The sequence below is a fragment of the Marmota marmota genome, unplaced genomic scaffold (genome assembly GCF_001458135.2).
Source record: "Marmota marmota marmota unplaced genomic scaffold, marMar, whole genome shotgun sequence".
Classification (NCBI taxonomy): domain Eukaryota; kingdom Metazoa; phylum Chordata; class Mammalia; order Rodentia; family Sciuridae; genus Marmota; species Marmota marmota.
Genome location: NW_026000081.1, coordinates 2,911,083 through 2,924,064, shown reverse-complemented (window position 1 = coordinate 2,924,064; position 12,982 = coordinate 2,911,083). Strand labels below are relative to the sequence as shown.

The following is a 12,982-nucleotide window of genomic DNA, read 5'->3' as shown; positions in this document are numbered from 1 at the left end:
GGAGTCTGAAATCCTAGTTGATGGCCTCCAAGGGGTCACCAATATAAGAGTTTCTGTTCTGCAGTGTCTCCTCACTGCAGGAACATCACGCTGGACCCACTGCCTGTTGTACATTAAGACCACCCCCTGGTAAATGCTCCTAGGACTCTTAGACTAGTCACTCCATTACTTGAACTAAAAGGGATCTGATTAAGAGTGACATGTCTGGGAAGGTACAGGACTCACGGTATGGGGGAGTACAGAGCATGTGGGACAAAGTATCAGGGGCTGGCAAGAGAGGTATGTGGAGTCTCTGCCCCAGAGAGACCTAGAGAAAGTCAGCCCTGCCCTTCCTTGGCTTCTCCAAAATCCTGTCTCCCTTTGACACCTTGCCTGTGTCTTTCCACCTAGAAGATTCCTAGACTTCAGATTCAGCAGAACCTGGCTGAAAACCATTTCTGGCATTTGCAATTGGCCTGGACTTAAGGTGATCAAAGAAGACCTGAGAGGCAGTGGGCAGGTAATGGGGGGTATAGTCTAAGCTTTGGGCACCAGCTTCCTGGCGGGATGCCAGCTATTCGTCAGAGGCCCGTTGCTGTTAGTGATGGTGCATTTGCAGTGATGGCCCTGGGGCCAGGAAGCAGGGTGTGAGAGACAGATGAAGTGACTCTGAACTCCCTTCCTGCCAGCTGGTAGCACAGTTGGGAAGGAAAAGGAACCTTCTAGCCCCAATGGCTGTGGAAAAATGGAAATGAGCCCCTAGCCTCTGGGTTCTACGTTTGTGTGCTGGACATTGGGCCTTATGTCTAGGACCCTCTGGTCCCTTGACTAAGCTAAGGCAGAAGTCAAGATGAGGCTAAGGTTCTTTGCCAGTCAGAAACCGGTGGCCCAAGAATGGGATCTGGTGGGAATCACATGGTCACCAAGGTCTTCTCTACAAGCTGCTTCAGAATCATAGAATGGTCAATGCATTTTTCCTGAGCTGTCCCAAACCAGAGTACATCCTCCTCAGCTGCCACTCCTACCTGACCTTCCACTTCTGGTAAGGGGGTGTGGGGTGAGAGTGCAAAAGAATGCAGGTTACATTTAGGGATAAATTCCTGATATGAGGTCCAGGATGCTACTTCCTACAAACCATGAGAATGAGCCCCATTTAGTCAAACCAAGTCAGGTGCAGAGTTAGCGGGAAGCAGGGAGATGAACAAGACGACCTTGACAAGCAGATGACTTCGACAAGCTGTCATAGTAATCACAGGCAGGGGTGCCTGGATAGAAAGCCCCTGCCCTTTTGTCCCCCAGGGCTCACACTTATATAATAGGAAAAGGACAACTGAGATATAATCATTGTGCTCCGATGAGCAGAAGAGGTGACCAGGTGGTCCCACTGTAGACTAGGCAGGGAGGGTCCTCTGGGTTGGAGAGTCTTGGATTGTCAGAGGGACAGTGGGGCTGAAAGAGCAGGAGACTAGGGCCCAGAAAGGTGTCTTGCTAATTGCTGGCCTACTGGGGAGGAGTTTCCACACCCATGGATGCCTGGGGACAATGTCGTCCAGGAGAGATGCTGGCCCCAAGCCCAAGGAAGTAAAGCAGGATGGCCTTGGGGAGCCACGTGTGGGGAGTGGTCCCCAAGTCCCCAGCCAAGTTTCTGGGCCCCAGATGAAGAGTGAATCACTGGTTCCCCCTGGAGGGGAACAGTCAGTCACCCTGTAAAAGTTTATTTTTATACATGTCTGATCTATTTCACATCCGTTCAGATATTTTGACACATATACAGGAAATGTAACTCTCCCCCATATGGCAGTGTTTGGTTGGCCGGACCTAGGGAAACTCAATAGGGTCACAGAGGAGCAGAGGGATGACTAGCAGCATCAGGGAAGAATGCCAGAGGCCTGAGGCCACATGGGCACCTCGGGCCAGCAGGCCAGAAATGGGGGTCATAGTGAGGTCAATGTAGAAATCCTCCTGCCTGGATACAGAGCCCTAGTGCGTGGCTCTGGTTGCTGCTTCCCAGGCGGGATGGAGAGAGGATGGGGAAAGTGCAGAAGAGGGCAACAAGAGCAAGTGGCCAAAGGACAAGGCTGTTTGACAGAGACAAGACAGGCCTGAGATGAAAATCCTATTGAGATACCTGTGACACCAGCCAAGGAGCAGGGCTTTTCTCCATGTCCCAGCATCATGGAACAAGGAGACCAGGAGAATGGGAAGATTAACTGAAGGGACAGGGAAAGCGCCCTGGGCTGGGCACTACCTAGCTGAAGCATCCCCCAATTACCAAACTTCCACGAGCCTCGCCTTCCTTATTTATAAGCTGGAAAGCTGAGAAAAGACACATATTAATTCTCAAAAGGGAAGGATGAGGGGGAAGAGTTGACAAATCCTGAATTACAGCCATGAGAGGAGATTAGTGTCTCCCATATAGGGCAAGAGGATGGAAGGGGACTTGGTATGCAGTCACCAGCATAGAGCCTGGCTCCGGGGTGGCCAGTGAATGCTGGTCTCTCCTTTAGTTCTATTCCACAGGGACCCAGTTCACAATGGGGAAGAAGAAGCCATGTGGTGTTGAGAAGATGCTGCAACAGGCCCTTAGGGGAAAGAGCACAGGGTGCCATGGATGAGCAAGGACAGGCAGCTTCCTCCTCCCCATTCCGCAGTCAGCGAAGGGCTTCTCCGCTCTGGCTTGCTGAGCCCATCTCCCCCAGACAGAAAAGCAAATTGAACAGCTCATTGTTCCCAGAGCAAGGAACACTTTGTTTTTGTGGGGCTTTCAAAGTTTAAGTTCATGGACATTGCTGGGTGCAGTGTTGCACACCTGTAATCCCTGTGAAGTCTGAGGCAGGAGGATCGCAAGTTCAAGGCTAGCCTGGCAACTTAATAGACCCTGTCTCAAAATTAAAAAATAAAAAAAGACTGGTGATGTAGCTCAGCGGCAGAGTGCTCCTGGATTTAATCGTCAGTACCCGCCCCCCCAAAAAAATCATAGACATCATCCTCCTACAGGCTGTCAGGGGAAGCAGGCTGCTGATGGTCTCCTATTCATGATGAAGAGGGGCAGATGCTCCCCAGGATCCCTTGATGCTGTTGTCAGACACAGGGCATGGGCAAGGCTGACCTTGGAACAATCTGTCCCACAAATTGTTCAGTATTAAGAATTCACACTGTCCTACTTCTGCGTACTTCGGATCCACAGGGCCAGCCTAGCCTCTGCCTCAAGAGTGCTGATTCTGCCTCAGGGACTCTTCTCCCTGGATGGGGATGCTGCCGGCCTGGACTCTACTTGCTGCCTTGGCCTGCAACATTGCCCTGGGGGGCTGGTTCAGGATCTCAGAGCATCAAGGATGAGCCTAAAGTCCTTACTTGGTAGTGGAGGGTGATAGCCAAGAAGCTGCTCGGCCCTCCCTTCCTCCCTTCTCTGAAACCCAGAGCGTCAGAAGGTAGAGGTTACCTCACTACCCCCATCCCCCACCCATCTCCCCATAAATCTGGGCAACACAACAGGAAGGCCCTTTAACTAGCACATAAAAGTGCTTTGGGCTTTCAAAGACCCGCGCTCTGTGTTTACAGGGAGCCCAAGATTTTTACGGGCCATTTCCAGTCCCCCTTCCCTGACCTAAGATACATCTTAGTTTGGAGCTGTGCTCTGGGGAATAGTCCCAGCCCAAGCCACATGACCATGGGGTACAGGAGGAGGATAAGAGTTTCCTTGAACCTGGGAGGCAGTGATGAGCAAACATGGATGGAGGGGCGGGGGGCAGGGGGGAACCACTCAACTCCCAAGGCCCAGGAAGCTGCAAGGGTCACTCTCTGACTCATCCTGTCCTTCAGATGGAGCACAAAATAGGTACTCCACCAAACTGTTGCTTAGCAGTCGACTGATCTGCAGCCACCATAGCTGGAGATGGGTCTGGAAAGGGACCCAGTGAATACCTCTGTATAAGCAGTGAGGGCCCTGACCTGAGAGGTCCTTGGACCACTCTAGAGGTGGTCGGGCAGGCCAGCTGTCACTACTAGAATTCAAATAACGTCTCTTGAGGATCTTCTTTAGCCATGAAGGACTAAGAATCTACATGAACCTGCATCCCAGAGGATTTTCTCCCACCTGTTCCGAAGATCCTAGCTGGTCCAGAGACCTCTTGCAGAGATTGTGTCTGTAAATTCAGGGGTGAGGGGTCCTGTTCCTGCAAATGGGGGAGGAGTGGTTGAGGCCAGGACAAGTCCTGCCACAGACTCAGGAGAGGCACAAGCCAAGGCCACCGACCCCTTCCTGACTCTTCTCTAGCTCTCTGTCATCCCTTTTCTAGCAGCAGTACCCGCCCCCTCCTCTTGGCAGTTTTCCTTTCTCCACATTCTTCCCTTTTCATATTCTTCAATCTCATTCCTATTCTCCTTCTCTGAACCCCTGCAGAGACCATTCTGGAGCATGTCACCTTTACTTTCTCTCTTCTCCCTCTTTTTATTTGATCTCTCTTCCCTCCTCTCTCAGACAAGGTTGTCCCTTAAGATCTCTTTTAACAGAGGAATCACACTATTTCAAGACTCAGGGAACACACGTCACACCCAGCGCTAGACACTTTCACGTTTGTTAGTTAAGCCCCACAACGGTTCTCTGAGGCTGAATTTGTTCCCATTTCACAAGTGCAAAAACTGAGTCTCAGGGACCACGCATGGTTTACTTACAACCACTCAGCCATTAAAAGATGAACCCTGGATTACCTCTGTCTGCCTCCAAAAATAATAATGAGCCAGACACAGTGGCACACAACCCAGTGAGACCCTGTTTCAAAATAAAAAGGGGCTGGTATACGGCTCAGTGGTTAAGCACTCCTTGTTTCAATCCCTGGTAATAAAAAAATAACAATGATAACCAAGACTCCCTCTAGTATCGATATAGATTATAGTGCCAGAACATAATATGATATATGCCATATAACGATGATGCACAGAGTGTAATATACAGTATAGTGCCAGATGTGTTCCCGCACACATATCTTTTCAGCAGTCCTATGAGATAGGTTCTACTTTTGTCCCCATTTTACAGACAATGAAACTGAGGTGTAAAGAGATTACAAAATTTGCCCACTGCCACACAACTAGAAAATGGCAGAACAAGACTCAGACTCACTGGGCCCCAGAGCTCGGACACCATGGAGGGACTTCGCTACTCCTCCACACCCTGCTGCAGGCATTCCCTTCACGGGGAAGCCCAGGGGGGCAGAAGCATAGGCTCTGGTTCAGAGCGGCCTGTGGGCCTTGCCTCTGGGGTGAGAAGGCACCACTGCACGACTCTGGAGCTATGTGTCCTGAGGAGCTCCAAGGTCAAGTGTTGAGGGGGGATGTCATGGGAAGGGCTTGACTGAGACAAGAGGTCCTGTCACATTTCCAGACTAGAGAGAATAAAGGCCTCCATTGGGAGCCCCACCCCCAGCTGGCTGCCCCCAGGAAGGGCCTGGAAAACTACTGACCCCCTCTCCCCTCACCCTCCTGGGAGTGGTTGCTGGGTCCTATCCAGGGAGGGGCCCAGCCTCATCCCCTGCCAGCACCCCACTTGGACCATGGCCTCCCAGTGGCTGGGGACTTCCTGGCGGGTACCTGGTTCTGGCTTTCCCCCTGGCGTGGCGAGGAATGTGCTTCTGTCATTCTATCCTCCCTCCTCGACCCTCGCCCAGCGCAGAATTGGATTAAGAACAAAAATATGAGCTGTGTTTGTTTTAATCAGCTTCAAGACATGGGGGCTTTTAAAGGGAAGGAGAACAGGCCGGAGCTGGCCCCAGGGCAGGCAGGCTGGGCGGTGATGCCATCCCAGGGTCAGGAGCACGCAGAGCAGCGAGTGCATCTGCAGGTCAGATCCCCGGGCAGATAAGACCGAGCAGAGGACCTGGGGCCCAGGGGAAGGGAGAGGGAGGATGAAAAGGATGGGAAGGAGGGGGAATGAGACAGGTTTGAGAGGGAGAGGGACCAGGGCTGCTCACAATCCCTGTCCTGGAGTGACGCAGGAGGGGAGGTGACAATGGGAAGCCGAGGGAGCCGCTCGGGGCCTAGAAGAGCCAACAAGGAGTGATTTTTCCAGAGAAGGGGCTTCCTCCTGGTCTTTGGAATGAGAGGGTAGGAAGGCCAGGAGGGAGGGTCAAGAATGGTCTCTACCACCAGTGGGAAGAAGACTCCATATGCTAGGGCAGACACAGAGCCTGGGCAATCGTGCCTGGAGTGGGCTTCCTGCCTCGATATGCCACCACCTGACGGGAAAGGTGCGACCGAAAAGTCAAACCTACAGACTGTGGCGGAGGTCACTTGAGGGAACAAAGGCCTGGCGGTGTAGGAGGCTGGGAGAATGATGACATCCCTGGACAGCTCTCTGGTTGGGTGAAGACCTGGAGGCTACAGAGTATGGGAGGCGGGTTCTGGAGGGGGAGCCAGGAATCTGGCCCCTGGTGTCACACTCTTCCAGGTTGCCATACGACCTTGGTGCCACATCCCCTCTCGAAGGCCTTGGTCTCCTGCTCTGTAACACAGAGTGATGGGATAGAAGCTGGGTATCTGGGGATCCTGAGAGATATGTAGCAAGTTCTTAAAAAGAAGCCCATATGACCGCACATCTGTGTGCTTGCTACATGAATGTCTATCCTTACAGCCCAGAGAGTCAAAGAAAGGGCCCAGAGAGGTTCAGGGACTGGTTCAAGGTCACACGGCCAGTGAGAAGAGAGTCCAAGGCTCAAGGAAACTGGCCAGTGCCCCAGGTTAGTGCACAAGAGTCTAAGTGTCCTCAAGGTCAAAAACCTGAGGGCAGAGCCCCGTTGCCCCTGCCAGGCACCAGGAGAAGGGCCTGGATCAGCCCCCCATTCCAACACTCAGGCCCACCTTTTCCTGAAGTGGGCTGCTGGACGATGGCTAAGGGTTGGGCCAGCCCTGTCGTCACCTAAGATCAGAGCACGAGGGGTGCTTCTTGGGGCAGATCTGAGTCTTCTGATTCCAAGGAAGGGTTCTGGTCCATAAGGATGCTTTTGCCCATCTGAGGTGAAGGAGAAAAATAAGCAATGAATTCTTCATCATTCCTTTTCCGATTTAAACTGTTCTTCTTCATTGTAAAACATGATGAAGGAAGGAGTACCAACTAGGAAGTCTATCCTTGGCATAATAAAAATTGCCAAACCTAGGCCCATCCTTCAATTAAAATTGTTAATTGGTTCATAAAATCCACAAGTTTGGAAATAGCTATGTTATTTTACGTAGGGACATTCTTACCTGGACCGAGACATAGTCCAGAGTTTCACATGCTACAATTACTTAATAAATACTTGTCACAGGACTTACTATAGTTGGGGTCAGCAGAGATTTGTACTGGGAGAATTGGGGTCAAGAACCTCATGACTGGGCAGGCCTGAGCATATTGCTCAGCTTCAGTTTCCTCTTCTGCAAGAGGAGGAGACAGGACTAGCAGCAACCCCTGGGATGAGTCCCAGCAGCAGCAATCCACAGCTGAGGAAGGGCGCCTGCACGGGAAAAGAAACCAGCCTCTAGCACCAGCACATAGCTCTGCCACAGGCCAAAGACTTCTTTTTCTTCCTTTTTTTTAACTTTTTTTTTAACATAATGCCTTTATTTTTATGTGGTGCTGAGGATCGAACTAGGGTCCCGCCCGTGCTAGGCGAGCGCTCTACCCCTGAGCCACAATCCCAGCCCGAGCAAAGGGTCCACCTGCCATGTGAAAACAGCCAACCTGGATGTTAACCAGGACATAGGCTGGAACCAATAAACAGGCATTTGCCCATAGTTCTAAGCCTCCGGATACATCTCACAACCCCTCCAGGCGGGGACCAGTCTTGTTTCTCAGAATGTCTCCTCCAATCTTGAGTCATCTCACCCCTGTGAGTCAATCTGATTCAATACAGCAAACCTGGACCCAGCCCCTGCTTGGTGCTAAGGGTAGGAGACACATGCATTATCCAGGAAAATGGTGATTATGTTAGTGCTACAACTTTTAAATTTACACTATATGTATTCATATTTATCTGCTGCGCCCAAGCCTGTTAAGAGGCAATTAAACAAGTAGTATATTTGGTTTATTTATTTACTCATTCATTCATTCTAATTAGGTATATATGACAGCAGAATGCATTTTGATTCATTGTACACAATTACAGCACAACTTTTCATTTCTGATTGTACACAATGTCACACCACATGTGCGGTCACACATGTACCTAAGGTAATGATGTCCATCTCATCCCACCATCTTTCCTGCCCCCTATATTTAGTTTTGTACACGCTTATTTGTACTATTGACAAATCTCCCAAGCTTTGGGACCATTTTTTTACAGGGTCAATGGATGACCTCAAGGTCTGCTTTTTCTCCATCATGGCCTCCATACTAGTCTATTGCGTATGTTCTCCAGACTGACTCCCCACCACACTGAGGACCTCCGAGAGCAGAGACTGTATCCAGCAGTTAGCACAGCTGGCGATGCAGAGGCATATTCTAATGCAACAGGAACGAAGTTGTGGCAGACCACAGGTGAGGCCCTGCCAACCCCGGAGGCTTATGGACAAAAGAGGAGACCCGCAGGGAGCATTCTGGCCAACTGAGAAGGTGAGCACCCAGCCCAAACCCAGCAGCAAGAAAAACCAGAGGCAGAGGGATGGCAGTCAGCCATCAATGGGGCCTGTGGTGAAGATGTTTGTCTGAATGTTGGAGCCAGGCGGGAAGGGAGGGAAGGAAGTGTAAGAGGCCCTTCTGCCCCTCCCCAGTGCAGCATCCTCACACCATAGGTAGTGGGAGGGGGTTTGCCTGTTCCAGAGCAGGCCACTGCTCCCCAGGCACTGTCCCCAGGTGCAGGTGACTTTGTCCAGCTTCGGTCCAGTTACAAAGTGGAAAAGAGGTATTTGCTAAGGTTCTTGGGTATATATAGGAAGAGTAGGCCCAGCAGCCTCAACTGGGTGTGGAAGGAACTGGGGAGCGATGGAGGAGGATGGTGGCAGTCTTCCCACCCCCTCAGGCTGCTCAGCTCTGCACAGTCTCAGCCCCCTTCCCCAGACACCAAGGGACACTCACTGTTGACACCAGGGCATTGGGTTTCCCCTGGGCAGGCTCAGGCTCCTGTCACCAGGCCTGCCAGGAAATTGCTGCTGACACCAGGGGAACAGGGAGGCTGGAGATCCTGGAGTCTGTTTGTGAAGTTCCAAGTTGGCGCTAGACAGGACTGGAGCAGGGGAGATGGCTGGAGATCAGAAAGGAATGATGGCCATGCAGGGCTGGCCCCTCCGTCTCCACCCAGCGCCAGCCCTCCTGGCCTCTCCCCAGGAGGCTGAAGAACCTTGGAGTTGGGGGTCAGCTTGGCCGCATGGAGTGGGTACAGGTGAAAGGGCAGCACTGTCAAAGAGTCACAGGACCCCCTTGATATTCCTTCCCCAAATTATACAAATTTGCTCCTCAGCACCCTCTGGATCAGAGTCAGGCTACCCTACCTTTACCAGGCCAGGTGCCTTTGAGGGACTCCTCAAAGCTTTAACTGGGGAAAGATTGGTGTCTTCCCCAGCCAGCTCTGCCCCCGCCCCAGGTCCTTACCCTGTGTCTGTACTCTACCTACTCCCCCTCATTCCCCTCCTGCCTTCTTCTCTGCTGCACTTATCCATATTAATCCATGCCTTGGTTCTGCACATTCTGAAGAGAAATTGGGGAGGAAGCTTGGAGGCAAGTGGCAGGAGATGGGGAAGGGTCCTCAGACTGGAATTTAAGATGCTTCTGTTCCAACTATTAGTGGCCCCTCCCAGTTCTCCATGAGGAAGAGTGTGAGTGTGTGTATGTGTGTTTGGGGAGGCTGGGATGGAATGGCCAAGCTTATAGAGCACTCTGGGCTTTCAAAGGCAAAGAAAGTTCTGTGGGTTTCTGTCCCCTCTAAGTGGGGGCAGTGAAAAGCCAGTCTCAGGCCCCAGAAGGTGCTGGACAGCTGTGCACAGCCTGCAGCAATCAGCAGAGAAAGCCAGAGTCCAGGAACCTCTTAAGGGCAGGATGCACCATCTACTGCAGAGGATCAACCACTGACCAAAAGTATATTAGCATTTTTTTTTATTGGTTGTTCAAAACATTACAAAGCTCTTGATTTTTTTTATATTAGCATTTAAAAAAAATAAACATCTTTAAAAAGCAACTTTAAAAAAAAAGGATAACATCAAAGATGGTCCTTCCCAATATCAATCAGCAGGTATGTTAAATACCTGTCACAGGAAGTGCCGTGATAAGCACACAGGATTGTTTCCAAATATTCCACCTCTCTCTCCATGTAGGAGACTCAGGAAGGCCCCTCAGAGCCAAGCAGGGTCAGGGTAGGGGCTCTAACTTGTTGCTTTTCAAATTTGGTATTAACAGACCATAAAACTTTATTTAATTTTGTTTTTCATTTGCTCAAGCAAAAGCATTAAAGAACAGGAAAAAAAAAAGATACTTTAGCACTTTTAAAAAGAGAGAGAATAAAATAAAAGCTACCCAGATCAAGGGCTTCTTTTCAGGAAACTGAAAAAGACCCAGAGGCCTGGGGCACACAGGTCAGGTTCTAGGGCAGGCCTGGAAGGGGTAATACACTCCAAGTTTCTTGAGCTGTGCACTTGGGGTTAGTACACTTTGTTTACACCTCAACTGAAAGGTAAATCAAGGCAGTAATCAGAGATTAAGCTCATGGCGCCGGAGACTTCAATTCACGGATTCAGATTCTAGCTCTACCTCTTGGTATCTTTGTGACTCTGAACAAGTAACTTATCTTCTCTGGGCCTCAGTTTTCTCATCTCTAAAATAAGGGCAATAATTGTATTTGCTTCAAAGAGTTGGGATTTGTTGTTGTTTTGTTTTTGTTTTAGGAGTAAATGAGTTAACACATGTGAAACCCATCAAACAGTGAGTAGCTCTAGTAATTACTCAGTAAGTGGTTAGTCATTGCTGCTAATATTATTCCAACCAAGTCCAGCTGACAACTTTATACTGACATATAAAAATAGATCAAATAACTTCAAATACAGAAAATGAAACACGAAATAATTTACCGTATGAATTACATTGTACAAGATTTCTTTCTTATATAAACTTACCATTCAGCAGTTCTCTATTTGATCATTCATTCATCCTTCAGCAAATATTTATTGAATGCCACTACTTCCAAGGCTGTTCCTGACAGTGGGAACTAGATAAAGTGCATTCGAGTCCTCGTGAATATATCTTCTCATGTGGGAAATAGTCAGTAGACAAATAAACAAATGAATATAGAATGTCAACAAAGTACACCAAGCAGGATGAATCCCAAATACTTAGGCATATCACATTTAAACTGCAGAAAATGGAGACAAAGAACAAATCTTGAAAGAAGCCAGAACAGAGAGGGGACACTTTACCTACAGAGGAACAAGAAGGAAAAAAAAAAATACCTCGGCCTTCACTTCGGATACCACGCAGAGAAGATGAGAGTGAACATTTGAAGTGTTTGAAAGAAGAAACTCCAGCAATCTAGAATTCTGTATCTGGTGAAATTATCCTTCCAAAGCAATGAAGAAATAACCATTTTCTCAGATAAACAATGTCAATAGTGATAAGACCTAAAAGGGAAAATAAAGCAGGGTAGGGGGTTAGAGAATGGTGGGGGAGGGCCATAGCAGGGTGGTCTGGAGACACACACACACACACACACACACACACACACCTGCCAAGGAGTTGCTGGACAAGATGGAGTGTGCCCCAAGCAGAGGACCACAGGAGCAAAGGCCCTGGGGAGGCAATGTAGTGTCAGGCCGATGGAAATAGGCCCTCAAGGTGGGAACACTCACTGCCCCAGGTAGAGAGTAGAAGATAAGGAAGGACAGGCAGGCATGTCATGGGAAGTCAGGGGAGGATTTTAAGCCAAAGGGTGATAGGATCAAATATCAAAAAGTCACTCTTGCTTTAGTGTGTGGAAAATGAGGAGAGGCCAGCTTGAAGGCACTGTGTTAGTCCAGGCAAGAGTTGGTGGGTCACACACCCAGATGGTGGCAGAAGTCACTGGACTCTGGATACGTTTGGAAGGTGGAGTCACGGGGACATATCCAGACTGGATCTGGAGTGTGAGGAACAGAAAGAGGCCCTGTGGACCAACGTGGGGGACGTAGGAGAGCAGGTTGGTAGTGGAGTTAAGACTTCTGCTTTGTTTGGACATTTGGAACTTGAGACGCCCATAAGGCCTGCAAGGGGACAGGACAAGGAACAGCTGGACACATAGTCCAGAACACAGGGGAGTGGACAGACAATAGGAATACAGCTTGTACTTCATGTTTATGCTCAAGCTTCATGGAGGGAAAGTCTCTGTAGCTCCACAGAGGAGAGTGGAAACGATCCTACTAGTATTGTCTCGTTGAGGCTGAAATATTCTGGCAACGTCTGAGACCAGCTCCTCACATCTCCAGGAACCCCCTCAGTTTCTCCCCATGTGCTGAAGACTACAGCTGCAGCAGAGCAGGTGTCTGATGGCAGATCATTTGGAGAAGGCATGGTCAGGAACCAGCTAAGAGGGAACCTCCAAGCCAGTGACCAGGACAAGAGACCTGGACGGGCCCAGGAAACCACTCAGGGTTTCTGGGGAGAACCTGTCATAACCTTAGATGGCAACCTGGTTGCAGAGCAAGGAAGTCATTCCTCTCCAATTCTCTTCCCTACCAGATTACAATGTGCCCTTCATGTAACAGCTGTATATGATCCCTAAAGACATGGCAAATAGGAAAGAAGAATATCCCTAACACTTGCCAACATTCCTCTTTCAGAAAAACAAAACAAAACAAAACAAACAAACAAAAAAAACCCTGGGATTCAGAGGCTTCTACAGGCAACCCTAGCTACAATGTAGTAACATTGCTACCTTTTCATTTTATTTATTTGTATAGCTGCTCTCTGTTTATGGCAAGTGCTACTAGTGTTACATTTATGGTAAGGATGTAAATTTTTCTTTCAAAAGATTTTTAGGAGCCAGGTGCCATGGCATATGCCTGTAATCTCATCTAT

At 49.4% G+C, this 12,982-nt stretch overlaps 1 long non-coding RNA gene across 1 annotated transcript; it reads right to left on the bottom strand.

Moving 5' to 3' along the window:
- Nucleotides 1-4,048: 4,048 nt before the first annotated feature.
- Nucleotides 4,049-11,542, bottom strand: LOC125620346. Its single transcript, XR_007351949.1, has 4 exons — nt 11,383-11,542; nt 7,285-7,383; nt 6,832-6,982; nt 4,049-4,154 (listed from the first exon to the last, which is right to left on the bottom strand). It is a non-coding gene; the product is annotated as an uncharacterized LOC125620346 (long non-coding RNA).
- Between the last annotated feature and the right edge of the window lie 1,440 nt (nt 11,543-12,982).